General features: G+C 48.7%; 1 long non-coding RNA gene across 1 annotated transcript; it reads right to left on the reverse strand.

Moving 5' to 3' along the window:
• Positions 1–10,575: 10,575 nt before the first annotated feature.
• Positions 10,576–17,930, reverse strand: LOC142922741 (uncharacterized). The gene is made up of 3 exons (XR_012940268.1): positions 17,822–17,930; positions 14,610–15,595; positions 10,576–11,856 (listed from the first exon to the last, which is right to left on the reverse strand). It is a non-coding gene; the product is annotated as an uncharacterized LOC142922741 (long non-coding RNA).
• Positions 17,931–18,616: the final 686 nt, after the last annotated feature.

An 18,616-nucleotide genomic window follows, 5' to 3' on the forward strand; every position in this document is an offset into this window, starting at 1 on the left:
ACCTATGGAGGCCCGCAGTGTGGAACACAAGCAGGTGGGTGGCCAGCACTACACCCGACCGTCTTTGTCTCCCGAGTGGCGATGTTTATTACACACCACAACAGGTACTAATTTCAGGCAGAGTCGACGTAGCGGAAGCCCTGGACTGGTTCAGATGATCGTCACTGGTGTTGGCCGTGAGCGGGAATCGAACTTCCTCGGGTCCGTGGCGTGGCGTTCAACCGCTACTCTACCGCTCCCTACACATACAACAACCATGAAAGCCAACATAACCACCTTCACCACAACTATAACCACAAAACATAACATAACCATCACAACTTTGACCACAATCACTATTATAACCACAACCCCAAGTATAACAACACCAATAACATAACCACAACTGTAACTATAACCATGAAAACCCCAACCTCCACGTACACAACTATAGCCACAAAAAATATACCCCCCACAACCGCAATTATTGCGACAACCAAAAGGACCATAACAACTAACATAACCACCTACACCACAACTAAAACCTGAACCACTACAACCAGCGATACAACCACAACTATAACTGCAGCCACCACATCCAAAACCACCACAACCAACATCACCTCAACCACCACAACCATAACAAGCAACATAACCACAACAACCACATTGATGCTGATACTCTAACACCACCTACACAACCACTTTATCAAGGCTCTATGTATCCGTGTGTCCATGTGTCTCCGTGTGTCTCCACATGTCCCTGTGGGTGGGTGGATAGATGGGTTAGTGTGTGAGTTGGTGAGTGGGCAAGTGAGTGGGTGGGTGTGTGGGCGATAGAATCGAACCTGCACCTCTGCAGTGCAAGTCCAGTGAGCTAACGACCCGCATGTGGTGGGGTAAAGTGGGGGTACGCCCACCTTGCTCCAAAACGTGGAGATCAGCGTGGAAGAGTAGACCAAATACCCTAATTAGTGGTGTCTAGTGGAGGCCTCCTCAGCCAGCACGCGATTCGCCTCCTTCACAATAAACCCTTCCTTGCAAAGATGAAAAAGTATATTTGACTGATCCCATCAGCCTCTCATCAGCAGCAATGGCTCAACTCGAGCGCCACGCTGGGCCGCTTTCCACCTTCAGTGCCTCAGCAGCAGAGCCGGGCTCTGCTTGAACCGATGCCGTGAGCCCAGCAGCTGTTTAGAAGCCTACGGCTGTGGGCCGCCTTTGTCTCTCCTCCACCACTGCTGAGGTGTCCACACCATGCGAGGTTCTCACCTTCAGGCTGAGTCGACCCAGAGGAGGCCCAGGCAGCGAACCGCTTCAGAAGTTGGCGCCACGTTCACCGGCGGAAGCGGAAGTAGAGAGCAGCAGAAGCATCGCGTGTGGGGAGCAGCTGAGGAGTGGATCAGAACTGTGTATTAGTGGTGGTGTGGTTGTTAGTGGTGGGGTTGTTATTAGTGGTGGGGTTGTTATTGTTGGTGGGGTTGTTATTGGTGGTGGGGTTGTTATTGGTGGTGGCGTTGTTAGTGGTGGGGTTGTTGTTAGTAGTGCTCTGTTAAGGCTAAATACGCGGGAGCTTTGTCTTTGGCGGTGTGAGTGGGGGAGGGGGCGTAGAGGGGGGGGAAGGTGCTGGGGGGGAGGGGCTCACAGGATATTGCGTCACTGAGGGCGTGATCACCGAGCCCCGCCCCCACTTGCTTCTGCCGATCTTTTTTCTCACATGTGGCGGTAGAGAAGCACCGAGACGACAGAAGCAGCGACTCTCTGGAGGAAGTGAGGAACTGTAGGTGAGTGGTGATGTGAGTGGTGAGGACGTGTGTGTCTGTGTAGTGTACTGGCAGGAGGAGTGGTGGCGTTAGTGGTGTTACTGATAGTGGTGGTGGTGTGTTGTGAGTGAGTCGTGACGATGTGAGTTCATGTCAGAATCAGAATATTTATACTGGAGTCAGATGAGCTATACAGCTCTTTCTCACAGATGTCCAGTGTTGTGGGTGAGTGGTAAAGATGTAACCTCGCGTTGATGTGAGTTTCTTATTAATGATGTGGGTCTGTGTTAATGATGTGGGTTTGTGATTTAAAGCTTTCGTGACTGCAGTAATTCATATTCTTAGTTCTTTCGGTAAAGTCACGTTGAAGGGAAACAATAAAATAATAAAATATATATAAAACAATAAAATTCTCACGACGTTTCGACCATAACACAAACGGTCGTCATCAGGTATGTCTGTTTGCATAAATGTATTTATTTTTAAACGGTGTATTTATTTATTTATAAAAAACGTTAGCACCACGCGCAGCGATTTAGCAGTTTATTTAGAAGGACGAGTCCATCTATGTTCTGAAAAGAGGAGGGGGGAGACGAAAAAAATATTGTATGCCGTCTGAAAGCCACTGTAAGCGTGAACAATCAATTAAGACCTGAAATGGTTTATCAAATCTTTCCAATGATTGCCAAGCCAGAATCCATCTTCTCGGTTGAAATTGTCTCTGTGCTTGTATATGTGGATAGCCTCATGAACGAATTTCTCAAGGTAGCCAGATGGCTTACAAAGAACCTCTGTCTTGGAAAAGTCAATGTCATGTGAGCCTACTGAATTATAACAATGATCTGCCACGGCCGAGGTGTTGGTCCTACCGTGTTTAAGGTCTGCTTTGTGTTCACGAATGCGGTCCGAGACATGGCGTTTGGTTTCTCCAATGTAACTACTACCACAGAGGCAACTTAGTTTGTAGATACCAGGGTATTGTATGTCCGAAATCACATCTTTTACAGACGGAACCAGATCACGGATTTTATGTAATGTGTTGAAACGGACCTGGATCTTGTGTTTATTCAAGATTTTGGAGATCTTTTTTGTGATCCCCGCAATGTAGGGTAAAGTGATGGTTTTGAAAGGCTCCTCAAGAGGGTCCTTCTTCATGGTTTGAGTGATAGCTTTGCGGATTGTATAGTCGGAGTAACCATTAGCCTTAAGAGCTTGGTGTACGTGCTTGAGTTCACTGCCTATGTGTTCCTGGTCGGATATGCATTGGGCTCTATGATACAGAGTCTTGATGAGAGAATTCTTCTGTGATGGATGGTGGTGGGAATCCGGTTTCAGATAAGCATCCGTATGGGTAGCTTTCCTGTAGACAGAGTGGCTCATTGAACCATCAGGTCTCTTTTTAATTAGGACATCCAAAAAAGGTAGCTTGCCATCTTTTTCGACTTCCATGGTAAATCTGATGGCTGGGTGTATGGAATTGATGTGGTCGAAGAATTGGTCTAGAGCAGGCCGGCCATGTTGTCAGATAACAAAAGTGTCATCCACGTACCTCTTCCATAAGGTTGGGCGCAGAGTGGCAGTCTGGATGGCGTCAGTCTCAAATTTCTCAATGAAAATGTTAGCTATAACCGGAGATAGGGGGGAGCCCATTGGGATCCCCTCAGTTTGTTTGTAGAAAGTTCCATTCCAAGTGAAGGGCTATCCACATATACAAGCACAGAGACAATTTCAACCGAGAAGATGGATTCTGGCTTAGCATTGGAAAGATTTGATAAACCATATCAGGTGTTGTGAGTGAGTCGTGATGATGTGAGTTCATGTCAGAATCAGAATATTTATACTGGAGTCAGATGAGCTATACAGCTCTTTCTCACAGATGTCCAGTGTTGTGGGTGAGTGGTAAAGATGTAACCTCGTCTTGATGTGAGTTTCTTATTAATGATGTGGGTCCGTGTTAATGATGTGGGTTTGTGATTTAAAGCTTTCGTGACTGCAGTAATTCATATTCTTAGTTCTTTCGGTAAAGTCACGTTGAAGGGAAACAATAAAATATATATAAAACAATAAAAATTCTCACGACGTTTCGACCATAACACAAACGGTCGTCATCAGGTGTGTCGGTTTGTATAAATTTATTTATTTTTAAACGGTGTATTTATTTATTAAAAACGTTAGCACCACGCGCAGCAATTTGGCAGTTTATTTAGAAGGACGAGTCCGATTTAAAGCTTTCGTGACTGCAATGATTCATCTTCTTTGGTTCTTTCGTTAAAGTCACGTAGAATGAGAATAAAATAGTAAATTTATAAAATAAAATAACACAATAATATTCTCACGACGTTTCGGCCACAACACAAGTGGCCTTCATCAGGTGAAGGGACGAGACTGTCTGGTAGGACAGCACTGGAGTGAAAAAGCCACGTTCAGATCACGACCTTTAAGCTGTGTGAGAGGAAACAAAGCGCCTTGACAAAGGAATTCGCATATAATTTAGCATTGAAATGGCTGAGTGATTAGCTTGTGACTGGTCACAGAAATGGCTTTGTTAAAAGTTAAAGCATACACATCCGCAGAGGCACCCCTTGACAAAGGAATTAGCATAGAATTTAGCATTGAAATAGCTAAGTTAAAGCATACACATCCGCAGAGGCACCCCTTGACAAAGGAATTAGCATAGAATTTAGCATTGAAATAGCTGAGTGATTAGCTTGTAACTGGTCACAGAAATAGCTATGTTAAAGTCAGAGCATACACATTCACCGAGGCACTTAGTACAAATCAAACAGGATAATTTATCCTTGAAATAACTAGGCGAATTTAGCATTGAAATAACTGAGTGATTAGCTAGTGACTGGTCACAGAAATGGCTATGTTGAAGTCAAGGCCTACACATCTGAGCTATTCACAGTACTATATAGTGAACCAATAAAAAACTAAAATATAAATTACCTTAATGTTATCAATAAACTCTATATTCTCCAATCAGATAAGCTACCAACAATAAGTCGTTATATTTCACAATGCTATATGGCGAAAAAATGGGTGGATTCTTACCCTCAACTTTAGCAACACGGATAGCTATGGGCCCCGTTCAGACAGACGAGTTCATCCATGGTCGGAACAGAGGAGGGGGAGAGAGACAGCTGCGAGGCGCTATTATACTCCATGTTGTAAACCATACCATTTACCGTGGTGTGAGAGGTATTAAGAGTCAATGCTGGCGAAAGAGCTGCGGTCTGAAGGTCATCGTAAAATACAATTAATTAAGAACAGAAATGGTTTAAAACATCTTTCCAATGGTTATTAAGCCAGAATCCATCTTCTCGGTTGAAATTGTCTCTGTGCTTGTATATGTGAATGGCCTCATGAACGAATCTCTCATGGTAGCTGGTTGGTTTGCAAAGAACCTCCATCTTGGAGAATTCAATGTCATGTGAGCCCAATGAATTATAACAGTGATCTGCCACGGCAGAGGAGTTCATTCTACCGTGTTTCAAGTCTGCTTTATGTTCGCGGATGCGGTCCGAGATATGTCGTTTGGTTTCTCCAATGTAGCTACTACCACAGAGGCACTTTAGTTTGTAAACGCCCAGGTACTGTATGTCTGGAACAGCATCTTTTACAGATGGAACCAGATCACGGATTTTATGTACTGTGTTGAATCGGACCTGGATCTTGTGTTTATTCAGGATTTTGGAGATCTTTTTAGTGACCCCTGCAATGTAGGGTAAGGTGATGGTTTTGAGTGGCTCCACAAGAGGATCCTTCTTCATGACTGGAGTGATGGCTTTGCGGATTGTGTAGTCGGAGTAACCATTAGCCCTGAGAGCCTGGTGTACGTGCTTGAGTTCACTGGTAATGTGTTCCTGGTCGGAAATGCATTGGGCTCTATGGTATAGAGTCTTGATGAGGGAGTTCTTCTGGGATGGATGGTGGTGGGAATCCGGTTTCAAGTAAGCATCTGTATGGGTAGCTTTCCTGTAGACAGAGTGGCTCATTGAACCATCATGTCTCCTTTTAATTAAGACATCCAAAAAGGGTAGTTTGCCATCTTTTTCGACCTCCATGGTAAATCTGATGGCTGGGTGTATGGAATTGATGTGGTCGTGGAATTCGTCTAGAGCAGGCTGGCCATGTGGCCAGATGACAAAGGTGTCATCAACGTACCTCTTCCATAAGGTCGGGCATAGAGTGGCAGTCTGGATGGGGTCAGTTTCAAATTTTTCCATGAATACGTTGGCTACAACCGGAGATAGGGGGGAGCCCATTGGGGTGCCCTCAGTTTGCTTGTAGAAAGTTCCATTCCAGGTGAAGTATGTGTTGGTTGAGCAATGTCTCACCAAGGGGGGTACACCAGTATGCAGTCCTTGATGAACCAGGTCTTCAATGATAGCGATGGTGTCAGGTACCGGGACTTTGGTGAACAAGGACACCACATCAAAACTGACAAGCAGGTCGTCTGGGGACAGGGAAATGCCTTTGATTGTCGATACCAGGTGAGTAGAATCTAATACCGCAGAGGTGTTTTTTCCAGTGAAAGGTCGCAGTATATCAGCAAGAAAACGTGCCAGTTTGTAGGTGGGGGAGATGATAGTAGAGACGATGGGACGAAGGGGTGTATCTTCTTTGTGTATCTTTGGAAGGCCATATAATCTTGGTGGTCAGGCAGCAGAGGGTTTCAACGAGAACTGTTTGATCTCATCAATTAATGCTGTTGAATCAGAGATCATTTTGTTCGTTTTGGTGACCAGGCTGTTGGTGGGATCTCTTTTTATTTTTGTATAGCTGCCATCGTTGAGTAGTTCTCAATTAAAAAAGAGGGATGATATTGTCGTCCTCTCAGCCGACAAGGGCAATGCCACTGTCATCATGGACAAAACAGAATATAACACATTGCCTTACTCGAGACTTTAGTTGTTATTTTTGCCGTGATCTGCTCCATTAACGGATGTAGAAAGTAAAATAACTTGTAGCGTGTTAAACTTCTTTCAACGTAGCCAACTGTGCTAATCGGAGTGTTGGGAGCAAGGGCAACACTAAAACACAAGCGCATGACTAAACAGTTTAACACGCAGGCTGTGCTATAAACTGTTTAACACGCAGGCTTTCGCGAAAAATATTATCCATAATACACGGTTTTTTTGGTTAGATCACGTAAAATTGTACCAAAAAAACTGTATTATGTGCTATAAACCTGTATTGTGTGCTATAGACAATTACCTTTATGTTCCTGTTCAGGAAATGACGATACAGTACAGAAAATTATGAGCACGCGGTACACCACCAGTGGCTACCGCGTCTACTACCGCGTGTGCAGGCGGTGCACCTGCACTGGCCCACACGAGCGGGGAGCGGCTGCATTGCCATGCCACGTGGAGGAGAGGGGGACATTGGCAGGCTCCATTTTCTTGTTCCTTGCACCAGGCCCAGAGACCCTCACACAGAGACCCAGACCCTCACACAGAGACCCAGAGACTCGCACAAAGACCCAGAAGAGACCCTTACAGATAGCCAGCGACTCGCACACAGAGTCACAAGAGACCGACAGACGCTGGACACGAGAGGCCCAGAGACCAATGCGGCAGCGACTCCGTGAGCAGGGATGGCGCGAGACCGCGCTTTCGGTGACACCACGTGGTGATGACACCACGTGCCGAGTGCGCGCGCCGAGTCACGTGGAGGCGGGCGGCCATCTTACCTGGGGACAGTGCTGTACTGTAACAGCGGGGGAGCGGTGGTGCAGCGGTTAGCGCGGTGCTGTGTGTAAACATCGCCACTATGGAGAAAAAGGCGGCCGGGCGTGGTGCTGGCTGCCCACCCCCTCGTGTGCCATGCATAGCTGCTCGCTAACAGCACTTGCCCCAAAAGTCTGTTCAGGATATACGGGGGATCTTTGTGTCAGTCTGTGTGTGTGTCTGTGTGAGTGTGTGAGTGAGTGTGTGAGCGGCAATATCTTTTTATCGGTTGCGTAACGCTGTGTGGAAGCTACCTGGTCTGTCACTTCGCATTAAGCTTCGGGTCTTCTCGGCCACGGTCATTCCCTTCCTTCTCTACACTTGCGAAACGTGGACCCCCCTAATGGAGCATCTTCGCAGGTTGGAAACATTTAAGCTGGCCTGCCTACGATCCATCCTGGGTTTAACCAGGCTGGATTGTGTGAGGAGCTCATAAATCCTCAAAAGAGCTGGGCAAGGTCCCATCGGTGAGCTCCTCTGGCAGGCAAGGCTGTGTTGGCTGGGTCATGTAGCCCGCATGCCCAGCCACCGCATGCCGAAACAGCTTTTGTTCGGTCGGATCGAGGGGGCTAAACGGGCGCGGCATGGGCTAGAGAAGAGATGGAGTGATGTGGTACAGGAGGACGTGGAGCTGAGTGGACTTGCCGATGACTGGTACCAGCGCTGTCAAGATCGGCCTCTGTGGAGGAGGCTCGTGAAGAACGCTACTGGGCAGTTGGAGGCAGTCGCCCTCCAACAACGGAGGGCGGAGGAGTGACGCTCACAACAACGAGCGGAGCGCCGGGTGACTAAGGCACAGCAGGTTGGCACAGTAGGGGGCACAGGTGGTGCATCAGCCAGTCATCTCAGTCGACCCGTGGCACCTGGGTCTGCCCCGTGACCTCCTGCCAGCGGGCGTTCGACACTTCACGTGGCCTCAAGGTGCACATGGCCTGGCACAAGCGTCGTGGTGACGTCGCCGCCCTACTTAGTGGCGAATGGCGGTTGTTGTTGAGTGAGTCTGTGAGTGAGTCTGTGTGTGTGAGTGTGTAAGTCTATGTGTGTGTGCGTGCACGTGTGCGTGCACATGTGGATCGCCACACAAATTTGGTGAAACTCCTACCCGTGGTCGCTGAGGTCGCCATCTCCTGGCCTAGCCAGGGTCTGGGCAGCGCAGCAAGCGGAGACATTTCCAGCTCTCGGAGATTGAATGTTTCCCCCTCACACGCGTTGGTTCTCTCCCCTCACATGTATACTCGCTCTTGAATGGAGCTGGGCAAACATATGTCATGCAGTGGGGCCCATTGCCTGAAACATCGCCCATGATATATTTTCCTCTTAAGGCAGCCGTTGTATTAACGAATGAGTTCAGTGATTTGTGTTATTTGTGCACCACTGCCAACGCGGTATCGACAAATAATCCCAATGTAGGACCACAGAGCTTGGGGATATTGTTGGTCGCGCCGGTTTCTGGCTGGCTGCAACACCAATGCACAAAATACAGCACTAACATAGAATATGTATGTATGTTGAACTTCTATCGCACCGTACGTAGCCAACCGCGCTAATCGAAGGTGCTGGGGAAGGACAACAAACTAAGCACAAAAAGCGGTTCTAAGAAAATGAGTTGTCAAAGACATTTAAAAGTGCGGAGCTCCAATGGCTTCCAAATATCGGAAGGAAGAGCGGTCCAGATGGCCGCAGAAGCGCATCTAAAAGCGGCGCGATGCGGTGACCGCACCCCAGAGCCCCCCCCAACGCCCCTTGGACCCCCTCCGCGAAGACAGCACAGAGTGCCGCTGCTCCCTTGTGACCAGGTCGCGTCTGAAAAAGAGCTACATGGACCAGTGGGCCTTACTTGGTAAATAAAAATAGTTTAGTTCGGGCCACCTCCCGCAACACGACGCTTGTGAGCATGGGGACACCGCGTGCTCCCCTCCAGATCGCATCTCCAGCTCACATCAGCTTATACCTCGACCTTACACCTTGAGCTCACGCCTTAAGCTCGAACTTTCAGTTCACACCTCTGCCTCACCACCTTCTGTTGAGCTCCACCAAGCATGCTCGTCTCAGGTTATTTCATCACGAATACAGTAGCCGCATTGTACAAAGACTCCACCGCCACTCAGGGACATCACCATTCACGGACATCTCCGCCACTCACAGCAGGGGCAACGGACACCACTGGTGACATTTCACATATGTGATTGAGATGCTCAGCAGTGGTTTCAGGTGCATTTTGATGACTCCATGAGAACCGTTCTTGATCTGCTGAAGTAGGAGCAATAATCCTCGTGCCACTTTTTTAGTTCGTCCCAGAGCACCCTACACCGACTGGGTCGTGGCAGTGACAGCAGCAGCAGCAGTGACATCGTGGCGCGTCACTGACACGGCTAAACACACATGAGCGGAGACGCAGTGGCGGCGGCAGGCAAAGCACATCCCTCACATGAACACTAAATCAAGCTACACTCTAGCCCACAGATGTGTCAGTCAAAGACAAAGATCCTCCGTAAAGACTTAAGACTGTTGTGGCAAGCGCTGTTAGCGAGCGCCTTATGAAGGCTGACATGGCATGTGAGGTAGCCTAAGCTAAATGAGCACCAGGCACTAATTTGAGACTGAGTCGACCTAGGGGAGGCCTAGTAACGATTTAGATAATCATCACTGGTGTTGGCCATGAGTGGAAATTGAACTCGGGTCGCCGGGTTCGTAGCGCAGCACGCTAACCTTTACACTTCTGCTCACCACAGATCTGTCAGTCACAAGCATACACATTGGAAGCAATCAACATCGGGCATATAAATGGTTCTGTTTAGACAACTTCACCAGTCCATCCAACTGCTGGTGGTAAAGGTAGGTTCACACCTTCTGTTAGCCGAAAATATCACTCGTGTCCTTGAGCATGTGATTGAGTCACCAAGGTGAATGTAGGCAAGGCGAGGCAATCATCTAGAAATGACTGACAAAGGATCTACATTAACCAGCTTTTCGAACAATATTATGACTTCACTTAATACAAAACAATATTCTTAGTAACTATTATTCTTAAAAAATAACAATAACTTATTTTAATGGATGACGCGTAAACAAAGGAGGGAACATGGAAAGGGTGGAGCGATGTTGGAATGTTATTTATTTTGTATTATTTCTTATTTGGGGTGGTGGTGGTGGTGTTGGTAGAGGTAAAGGTGTTTATAGAGTTGGCAATTGTAGGATAGGTAGCGTTGATAGGGCTGTTGTTGGAAAGAGTGATGGTGTCGGTTGGGGTGGTCGTGTTGGTAGGAGTCATTGTGTTGGTAGGATTGGTGTTGGTAGGGTTGGTGTTGGTAGGGGGAGTGGTGTTGGTAGGAATAATGGTGTTGGTATGGTTGGTGTTGGTAGGGTTGGCGTTGGTAGGGTTGGTTTTGGTAGGAGTGGTGGTGTTCGTCGGAGTAGTTGCGTTTGGTAAGGGTAGCGGTGTTGGGAGGTGTGGTGGTGTTGGTAGGTGTGCGGATTCTAAAGGTGGTGGAGTTGGTAGGAGTGGTGGAGCAGGCATTGATCCGGGCCATGAAGAGTGGTCTCTTTGCCCTCATGATCACGAGGCGGGACTCACGCTCAGCTGGGGTGATGATGTGGGAAGGAGTGGTGGTGAGGGTAGAGGAAGTGATGGTGGTCAGGGTTGGGTTAGTAGAGGAGGTAGTGTTAGTAGGTGTGTGGTTGGTAGAGGTGGTGGAGTTGGTAGGAGTGGTGGAGCAGGCATTCATCCAGCCATGAAGAGTGATCTCTTTTCCCTCATGATCATGAGGCTGGACACATGCTCAGCTGGGGTGATGTGGGTAGGGGTGGTAGTGAGGGTAGAGGAGGTAATGTTGGTAAACGTGGGATTGGTCAAAGTGGCGGAGTTGGTAGGAGCGGTGGAGTTGGTGATTGAGCTGGTAGGGGTAATTGAGCTTATTTTAGTGCGGCAGGCATTGATGCGGGCCATTATCATGAGGTGACACCACTCACACTCAGCTGGGATGATGGTGTTGGTCCGGGTGGTAGTGAAGGTGGAGAAAATGCTGTTGGTAGGGTTTGTAGGGGTGGAAGGGGTGGTGGTGTTAGTCAGGATAGTATTGGTAGAGGTGTTGGTATTTAAAAGTGTGATGGTGTTAGTTTTTCGGGGTGGGGTTTGTCATGGTGGTGTTGGTAGGAATGGTGGTGTTGGTAGGAGTGGTGGTGTTGGTAGGAGTGGTGCTGTTGGTGGGTGCGCTGGTAAGTGTTGGTGAGCTATTCATCATGGAGCAGCCATCCAGTTGAGTCTTTAGGGATCTATGGGTCCTCTTGATTTTCATGGGGTGGCACTTGCTCCGAGCCAATTTACACATGGATCCTCTCATGTAGCGGCTTCGGTAAACTCGTCTGCGCTGCGATGACTTCTGTTTAAAACCGGAAACAAAATCATTATGAGAGGCAAGAGATTGCAGTCTCCTTCTTCCCCTGTTGGTCACTCCACTCAAATATGTTTTTTTCACTTGCCATCTGCCACACCACCACCATTGATTGAGCACGAGTGTTGTACCTGCCTTTCAGTGGCAAATATCGGACAACTATTTGTAATCCACCAACATGAACAATGTGTGCTTGTAATAAATGTGTGCGACTTTGTCGAGGATGTGAGTGTGATTTTTTATTGTTTGTTGTTGTAACGTTCTAACCTGCCTCTCCTGTACATCTGTGAAAAATAGCTTAATAGCTCATCGGATTCTTCCAGTATAAATATTCTGATTCTGATTTGTGTCATCTATGCATGTGAGATTATGACATTTGCCTGAGTGATCTATATCCATGATGCCTCTCTGGGTGTGGTGTCTCTGTTGTGGTGTCCTGCTGATGTTCTATGTTACAGTGACGCCAGCATACTCTCTCTCTTATTAGTGGATTCTTCAGCCAGACTCTTAGGCTGGTAATGGTGATCCCCGCGCTCTCCACGTCGTAAGTGATGGCCACCGGCCCACTGTGCAGCATCTTTATCAAGGTCGTCCACCTTGAGGGAGACGGGTATTCTCCATCTTGGGGAACCGTCATCTGTGGTGCCGCCGCAGCGGAGCCGCTCCAGCGGAGCCGTGCCCACCGCCGCGACGCCGTCACCGATGCCTCGGATTTCCCGCCACTCTCCCGGGGCTGGTGCCTTCTCAGACGTCCGCGTTTTGCCCACTGCACAGTCGTGAGGCCGCCGCAGCAGAGCCGCTCTGCCGAGGCCGTGCCCACCGCCGTGAAGCCGCCACCGGGGGATGCCGACGCCAACGCGGTGCACCCTCGCCACCCCCCCTCCCCCCGCACGAACGCACACACGCCCCACGTAGAGCCAGGAGGGGAGGTCACCCGGCCGATAGGTTTTTTTTCCAGAAGTCCCTAATGGGATCGATCTTCATGGTTTCCTGCGGCCGGGAAATTGGGCGATCTTCCCCCTGTAGCTGACATGCACTGCGGCGCCGGGACCTAATATTAAAGTTGCATGGTCACGGCAAGGGCCATCGAGCCACCGCGAGTGGAACCACACACACACAAGCACGGGTCAGTGGACTGGTAGCGGGAGAACAGAGAGCGGATGTCGGAGAGATCACTGCGGCGACATCACCCGAGTTGGGATCCGGGTATCGAAGGGTGGGAAAATCCGAGCCCCTGATTGGACGGGAGGCCAAGGGAGCGAAACGGCGAAATTCCTTTGTTGTAGGTGGGATAAAGGGAGGGGGATTCAGGTAGCAAGGCAGTTCTTCAAGATCATCGCGGTCCACGCAGGAGGGGAGTTAGCCGTTCGAGACGTCCGCGTGATGCACTTCAGCGCAGCCAGGCTCAACCCTCTACTGATCGCTTTTCTACAGCTTCCAGCGCAGCAGAGTGGAAGTACACGTGAGTAAGAGAGAGAGGTAAGTTTGGGCTATTTGATCAAGGGTAGAAAGCAGAGCGATAGGCAGAGGAAATACAGTCTAGGATCTCAAGGGGAATAGGCTGACATCCACTGACCCACACAATTACGCGTAGCTTAACGGGTTGCTTGCGGTAAATAAAATAACTGGTAGGGGAATAAACTGTTTCTTGTGCTCCTTTGGAGGGTGAAGAGGAGGGTGGAGAGTGTTTTGTGTTCGCACGCACACGCGGCTGTTTGCGGCGAATAAAGGAGTAGAGCGTGCTTGGTGTCCGTACCTGTACGATCGTTTACAGTATTGTTCAGCACGCGCGTGCCTACACGACTATTTTTGGTGGTGCCCAGCGCTCGCGTACCTGCGCAATCGCCTACAGTAGCGGTTTGCGCTCACGTGCATGCGCGGTTTACAACGAGGTTGAGCTTTCATTTGTGACCAGGTTCCATCTGAAAAATAAGTTAGTACCTCAGTGGGCTTTGACTGGTATGATGGGGGTGTTCTTGATTTGAAGCTTTCGTGACTGCAGGAATCCATACTCTTTGGTTCTTTCGGCAAAGTCACGTAGGTATAAAATCAAATAAATCAGTCTGCCTCAGCAGCAGACCATGCTTTCCCCACCCGATGATGGACGCTTGTGTTGCACCCGAAACATCGTGATTTACTTTATTTTATACCTACGTGACTTTACCGAAAGAACCAAAGAGTATGATGGGGCTGGTTTAGTTTTATTTGTTTGTGTTTGGGTGATTTGTTAACCTTTCTTGTACTTTGCACTATTACATGTTTTTGTAGTATTTGTTGTTGTAACGTTCTTACCAGCCCCTACCGGACATCTGTGAAAAAGAGCTTTATAGCTCATCGGATTCCTCAACCATTAAAAAATATTATTGTTCTGACTCTACTGGCTAGGGGACATTGTTCTGTCCGCACCAGCGCAACTCACCAACGCCGCACAAGGAGTCCAGCACATGTCCCAAATGCCACGCTGCCAGTAACAAAAAACACCCTTAAAGTTGCAGTGGATAATTTTTAAGTATACTTAATTGAGCAAGGTGTTTGCTTGTTCCAAATGACATATGCGACTTTGTCTAGGATGTGTGCGTGGATGTGATATATACTTGTGTGTGTGGTGTATGCGAGTGAGATTCTTATATCTGCGCGAGTGATCTGTACGCGTGATGCATCTCTGCGTGTGGTGTCTCTGCATGTGGTGTATGTCACGGTGCCACGCTGATGGCCTGTGTGAGCGTGAAGTCGGCACTCACCACTGCATTCTTCAGCCGCCACTCCGAGGCTGAGGAGGGTGATCCCCGCGCTCGCCACCTCGTAGGCGATGGCCACCGGCCCGCTGTGCAGCATCTCCATGAAGGTCGTCCACCCTGAAGGAGCTGGGTCGTCGTCTTCTCCTCCTCCTTGGGGAACCTCCATGCCATGGCTGGGAGAGGAAGCGACTCGAGGCACCCTCTCGGCTTCGTGACCTGTGAGGCGGTTGCTGATGTGGACGGCCACGGTCGCTTTGGTGAGAGGTAGAGGCTGTCCGGCCTGTGGCGGTTGGACCTCCCAGGCTCCCCTCGGCTTAACCAGCTAGTTAGGGGAGAAATTCTTCTCCTCCGTGGGCACAGACGCGAGGAACGCGGAGCTCGCCACGAGCAGCGTCACGAGGGTGCGTGAAGTACTGCGCAGCCCGTGAGCCTCCATGGTGACTGCTACGAGAGAGGCTCCAGGAGGCTTCGTGCAGAGAGGCGCTCCTCAGCAGGCAGCTTGCAGCGTGGCTCTAGCGGCAGACTGGGTGGAAGCGGGTGTGACGTCACGGCCCGAGGGCGGATGTGTGTTGTGTCTCATCTGTGTGTGTCTGTATGTCTGTGTGTGTGTCTGAGTGTTTGTGTGTATGTCTGTGTATCTGTGTGTGTATCTGTGTGTTTGTGTGTGTCTGTGTGTGTGTGCGGTAGTGTAGTGATTAGCGCGCTGTGCTATGAACCTAGCGACCCGGGGTTCGATTCCTGCTCACGGCCACCAACACTGGTGTCGTGTGCCGTGCCGGTCTTCGTAGGTGCTGCTCGTTATGGCTACAAGGGGAGGCCCAGGAGTGGTTGAGGTAATCGTCAGCAGTGTTGGTGGCCGTGAGCGGGAGTCGAACTTGGAGGGCAGCGTGGCATTCACTGCAACAACACCGCCCGCGCTCCGACTGGTACACGGTCCGAACAGTGCAGAGTGCACATAATTTGCGGCGTCTCTCGCACGGTCCGGGTCTCTGTGTGGAGAGCGGGAGACGAAGGCGAGGATCACACAGGGTAGAGGGTGCACGTCGGCACTGCTTCCCACGTCACAACACGAGTCACGTCACATCACAGACTCATCCTCACCGTGAACCAACATCATCAACACAAACCCACATCTTCTTAGTTCTTTCTGTAAAGTCACGTTGAAGGGAAACAATGAAATAATAAAATATATATAAAACAATAAAAATTTTCACGACGTTTCGACCATAACACAAACGGTCGTCATCAGGTGTGTCGGTTTGCATGAATTTATTTATTTTCAAACGGTGTATTTATTTATTTATTAAAAAAAACGTTAGCGCCACGTGCAGCGATTTGGCAGTTTATTTAGAAGAACTAGTCCATCTATGTTCTGAAAAGAGGAGGGGGGAGACGACAAATTTTAATGTATGCTGTCTGAAAGCCACTTTAAGCGTGAACAATCAATTAAGACCTGAAATGGTTTATCAAATCTTTCCAATGCTAAGCCAGAATCCATCTTCTCGGGTGAAATTGTCCCTGTGCTTGTATATGTGGATAGCCCTTCACTTGGAATGGAACTTTCTACAAACAAACTGAGGGCACCCCAATGGGCTCCCCCCTATCTCCGGTTATAGCTAACATTTTCATGGAGAAATTTGAGACTGACGCCATCCAGACTGCCACTGCGCCCAACCTTATGGAAGAGGTACGCGGATGACACTTTTGTCATCTGACCACATGGCCGGCCTGCTCTAGACCAATTCTTCGACCACATCAATTCCATACACCCAGCCATCAGATTTACCATGGAAGTCGAAAAAGATGGCAAGCTACCTTTTTTGGATGTCCTAATTAAAAAGAGACCTGATGGTTCAATGAGCCACTCTGTCTACAGGAAAGCTACCCATACGGATGCTTATCTGAAACCGGATTCCCATCACTATCCATCACAGAAGAATTCTCTCATCAAGACTCTGTATCATAGAGCCCAATGCATATCCGACCAGGAACACATAGGCAGTGAACTCAAGCACGTACACCAAGCTCTTAAGGCTAATGGTTACTCCGACTATACAATCCGCAAAGCTATCACTCAAACCATGAAGAAGTACCCTCTTGAGGAGCCTTTCAAAACCATCACTTTACCCTACATTGCGGGGATCACAAAAAAGATCTCCAAAATCTTGAATAAACACAAGATCCAGGTCCGTTTCAACACATTACATAAAATCCGTGATCTGGTTCCGTCTGTAAAAGATGTGATTCCGGGCATACAATACCCTGGTATCTACAAACTAAGTTGCCTCTGTGGTAGTAGTTACATTGGAGAAACCAAACGCCATGTCTCGGACCGCATTCGTGAACACAAAGGAGACCTTAAACACGGTAGGACCAACACCTCGGCCGTGGCAGATTATTGTTATAATTCAGTAGGCTCACATGACATTGACTTTTCCAAGACAGAGGTTCTTTGTAAGCCATCTGGCTACCATGAGAAATTCGTTCATGAGGCTATCCACATATACAAGCACAGAGACAATTTCAACCGAGAATATGGATTCTGGCTTAGCAATCATTGGAAAGATTTGATAAACCATTTCAGGTTTTAATTGATTGTTCACGCTTACAGTGGCTTTCAGACGGCATACAATGATTGTTTCGTCTCCCCCCTCCTCTTTTCAGAACATAGATGGACTCGTACTTTTAAATAAACTGCTAAATCGCTGCGCGTGGTGCTAACGTTTTTTATAAATAAATAAATACACCGTTTAAAAATAAATACATTTATGCAAACAGACACACCTGATGACGACCGTTTGTGTTATGGTCGAAACGTCGTGAGAATTTTATTGTTATATATATATTTTATTATTTTATTGTTTCCCTTCAACGTGACTTTACCGAAAGAACTAAGAATATGAATTACTGCAGTCACGAAAGCTTTAAATCACAAACCCACATCATTAACACGGACCCACATCATTAATAAGAAACTCACATCAACGCGAGGTTACATCTTTACCACTCACCCACAACACTGGACATCTGTGAGAAAGAGCTGTATAGCTCATCTGACTCCAGTATAAATATTCTGATTCTGACATGAACTCACATCGTCACGACTCACTCACAACATACCACCACCACTATCAGTAACACCACTAACGCCACCACTCCTCCTGCCAGTACACTACACAGACACACACGTCCTCACCACTCACATCACCACTCACCTACAGTTCCTCACTTCCTCCAGAGAGTCGCTGCTTCTGTCGTCTCGGTGCTTCTCTACCGCCACATGTGAGAAAAAAGATCGGCAGAAACAAGTGGGGGCGGGGCTCGGTGATCACGCCCTCAGTGACGCAATATCCTGTGAGCCCCTCCCCCCCAGCACCTTCCCCCCCTCTACGCCCCCTCCCCCACTCACACCGCTAAAGACAAAGCTCCCGCGTATTTAGCCTTAACAGAGCACTCCTAACAACAACCCCACCACTAACAACGCCACCACCAATAACAACCCCACCACCAATAACAACCCCACCACCAATAACAACCCCACTACCACTAACAACCCCACCACCACGAACACCACCACCACTACTACCACACCACCACTAATACACAGTTCTGATCCACACCTCAGCTGCTCCCCACACGCGATGCTTCTGCTGCTCTCTCTACTTCCGCTTCCGCCGGTGAACGTGGCGCCAACTTCTGAAGCGGTTCGCTGCCTGGGCCTCCTCTGGGTCGACTCAGCCTGAAGGTGAGAACCTCGCATGATGTGGACACCTCAGCAGTGGTGGAGGAGAGACAAAGGCGGCCCACAGCCGTAGGCTTCTAAACAGCTGCTGGGCTCACGGCATCGGTTCAAGCAGAGCCCGGCTCTGCTGCTGAGGCACTGAAGGTGGAAAGCGGTCCAGAGTGGCGCTCGAGTTGAGCCATTGCTGCTGATGAGAGGCTGATGGGATCAGTCAAATATACTTTTTTATCTTTGCAAGGAAGTGTTTATTGTGAAGGAGGCGAATCGC

Source organism: Petromyzon marinus, unplaced genomic scaffold, assembly GCF_048934315.1.
Source record: "Petromyzon marinus isolate PM22_M1 ecotype Great Lakes invasive population unplaced genomic scaffold, UKy_Petmar_22M1.pri1.0 PM_Scaffold_156, whole genome shotgun sequence".
Lineage (NCBI taxonomy): Eukaryota > Metazoa > Chordata > Hyperoartia > Petromyzontiformes > Petromyzontidae > Petromyzon > Petromyzon marinus.